The following is a 3,863-nucleotide window of genomic DNA, read 5'->3' as shown; positions in this document are numbered from 1 at the left end:
CGCGAATTCGCATATGTAATGAGATGCGAATTAGCGCCAAAAAATGCGATTTGCCGCGATTTTTAGTCATGAAAATGTGCGCATTTTCAGTCATGAAAATGTGCGCATTTTCATAAATGCGATTTTGTGCTAAAAAAAAAAAGTAAAAAAAAAAATGGCGTGGGGTCCCCCCTCCTAAGCATAACCAGCCCCGGGCTCATTGAGCCGGACCTGGTTCCAAAAATACGGGGGGACAAAAAGCATAGGGGTCCCCCGTATTTCTGAAACCAGCCCCGGACTCTTGGACCGGTCCTGGTTCCAAAAATACGGGGGACAAAAAATCTGGGGGTCCCCCGTATTTTGAAACCAGCACCGGGCTCCAACAGCCCGCGGTGTCATGCCACAGCCGGGGGACACTTTTTATACAAGGTCCCCCGGCCAAAACATGAGCACCGTGGCTGGTCAGCCTTGGACGGGGTACCTGGAGGAGTGGGGACCCCCCCAATAAAGGGGTCCCCCCCCCCCAGGCTTCACCCGTCCAGGGCTGAAGCCCGGGGCTGTCACCGGCGTCCGTGGCCAGTGGACGCCGGCCTGATAGGGTTAAATCCATCATACATATCATTACATTGCTTTTTACCGGCGAACTACAAGTGCCAGCAGACCTCCCCCGCATGCTGGGACTTGGAGAACCACAAGTCCCAGCATGCAGGGCATTAATGGGCCCGCTGGGACTTGTAGTCCACCTGTAAAAAGAATGTTTATAAAAAACACACACACAGAGAAGTACAAGTTTATTACACACACACACCTCAATTTTACACCAGCGTTACTTACCATTCCTGGATCCAGCGCTGGTCTGGCTGCTTTACAGCCGGCTCCCCCCGCACTGACAGGCAGCGGGGAGAACCGCTTTCTCCGTTGCCTGTCACCGGCTTTCTCCGTAGCTTCTGTAGCTCTGTCCCAGTGCTACAGAGGCTGAGAGCGTGATTGGCTGAGCTACAGTATGCGTCTCCATGGAGACGCATAGCTCAGCCAATCAGATCTCAATGATCTGTGCATGGTTCTGTCAAATTCGCCTGTCAGAACCTGGTCTATTTTTTTTGCGATTTTTGGTAACATTGACCAAAAATCGCACCCTATTACATTTGCGAGTTGTATACTTTATAATGGGAAAACATCTGGATGCGAATTGAAATGTGACTAAAAATCGCACTTCTAAAAGTGCGATTTCGCGGTAAAAAGTGCGATTTTCAACCTATTAAATGTGCGATTTTCGGAAAATGTGCGATTTCGGCCGTTTTTGACCAAAAATCGCACATGTCTAAAAAATCGCACTCTATTACATTTCGCCCATGGTCTTTGTTAGTTATTAACTATTTTGAGTGGTATGTTTATTTGTCTCACAAGCAGAAAATGTGACATTTTGCAAATTGCAAAATTTTCCATTTTTTCACGACATTTTGGTATTTTTCACAAAAAAACACAGACTGTATCGACCAAAATTTACCACTAACTTGAAGTACAATGTGTCACGAGAAAACAATCTCAAAATCACTGGGATAAGTAAAAGCAAAAAAAAGTTATCCCCACTTAAGTGAGACATGTCAGATTTGAAAAAAAGGGCTCTGTCATGAAGGCACAAACTGGCTCTGTCATGAAGGGGTTAAAACAAGCTTTTTATATGATTTCTATCGGCAGTATTTTCCTTCAGATTATGGATCATAACAAGTACTGACGCATTTCATCTCTTTATGAGAGTTCATCAGGGGTGTGACACTTTTTTTATGAATCGACAAAAGTAGAACATGTTTGTAAGTATACATCAAATGATAAGAAAAACATCATATAGTAGGGAAGATATTTACAATAATATATTTAGCAAATGACTGTAAATAAATAAATAAATAAATAAAAAGATGAAACAGAGATGAGGAAAAGATGGATCAAGGGTGAAGCGATTCAAAGTCTGTCTTGCTTGACAATAGATGATTTAACTAAATTTTATAGGTTAATCCGTTACTGATAGATAAATTCTTTAGGTACTATACCTTTAAGGATTCAGTAGAATTTAACATAGGTGGAAATTCAATGTATTTCTCAACCTCAGTTGTCCAAAGTATAAAATTTATGAGATTTTACTGTAAATTAAACATATGAAACCGTAAATATATGAATCCAAGTATATTTTATATAGTAGGGTATATTATATTAATAATAGAATTTTAATTCAATTTTAATAATATCATTTTTTTATGAAATTTTAGGATAAAATATCTACAGGTATATTAAAATGTCATAAAAATTCTATTATTAATATAATATACCCTACTATATGAAATATGCTAGGATTCATATATATATATATATATATATATATATATATTTTTTCAAATATTTATTGGGTTTTCAAATATGTTCGAATACAGAACTGTAGAATGATTTGCACAAAACATTATTTAAGAAACAAACATATTACAAGATGTCCTTCAGTATAGTAACAATAAGACAATAGTCAAACAATGTCAATCCTAATATCGTGTGGATGTACATCACATTATTTGTTTTTGAATATAAATCAGCCGAAAAGGCCATCATAACCGGAATAACTAGTGAAGAGAACCCTATACTGTATGTCAGTTCCATATGGGAGAAAGACAAAAGATAAACAGCCGACTTAAAATCAATTTAAACCGAAAGAGGGTGGAGATAAAGATAGAAATATATATAGTTGGGGAGGGAAGGGGAGAGGGAAACTTGGTATAACACACTAGATATAAAGATATGTCTACTAATAGATCAGTTCTGCATCACTATACTCAAAATGAAATACAATGAATACAAAGGAAGATTTACGTTGGGTCAGGAGTCTGGAGGTCTTCAAAAACTTTCCATTTTCTAGTGAAGCTGGACAAAGTTCCAGAGGGTAGCGAAGTATCATATTTGTTGAAATGCATCAATTTGGTTAGCATCAGATGGAGGTTAGTCAGGGAGGGAGGGTTTGGGGATAGCCATTGTTTTCAAATCAATTTCTTTTCTGCCGTAACTAAGATTATCAGAAACGGTACGTAGCGTGCCTGGGAACCAGTAAGTCTCAAATGTCAAAATTAGCAAAAAGTAGAGGTACGGGGTGCAATCTAACTGTTATATGGAAATGTGAGTTTATATAATAAAGTATCTTATTCCAGAATTTTTTGATATGCCCACAGATCCACAAATTGTAAAAGAGTCGCACAGCTGCAACCACATTTTGGGCAACGGCCCGCCTCCTCGTCAACATAGTGGCTCCTCTGTCCCTGAGAAATGTATGCTCTGTTTAATGTTTTAACGTGTGTTTCTTGCAATAAAGAGGATTTTAACGTGCTCATAATTTCTCTGTGGTATTTAAATAAAGTATCATGGGATAGCATATCTGGGAGATCTGTAGACCATGCAAGGGTAGTGCGGGACCAAGAGATTTGGGTGTATGGGGCAAGGAGTTCAAAATAAATTAATCTGGTTTTAAATTTTTAAAGTTTAAATTTGGAAATAATCCTGTGGAAAGGGTCCTGTGGGGATTGCGTGAAAGTGTTAACCGGAAGAGATTTGACGCAGTGTGTTACTTGCATTATTGGGAATAAGGCACTATGGGGCAGCCCGTAAATCTCCCGCAACTGCGTGAAAGTGTATAGTTTACCTCCGGGGTCAAAGACTTGGGAAGTGAGATACAATCCTTTCAATTTTATGCGGTTGAAAGCTGCAGAATGCACACCAGGGATAAACATCGGGTTGCCCCATATTGTTAGCCAGGGTGAGTTAGTTAGTTTTTGAGAATTTTACATAGATGGTGCCAGGCCTCATATGTGTATTTAAAAAAAAAAGTGTGAGAGTATATGCGAGTGGGGATC

This window comes from Crinia signifera, chromosome 1 (assembly GCF_055691185.1).
Source record: "Crinia signifera chromosome 1, ASM5569118v1, whole genome shotgun sequence".
In the NCBI taxonomy this organism is placed as follows: domain Eukaryota; kingdom Metazoa; phylum Chordata; class Amphibia; order Anura; family Myobatrachidae; genus Crinia; species Crinia signifera.
Note: the sequence above shows the minus strand (reverse complement) of the source record.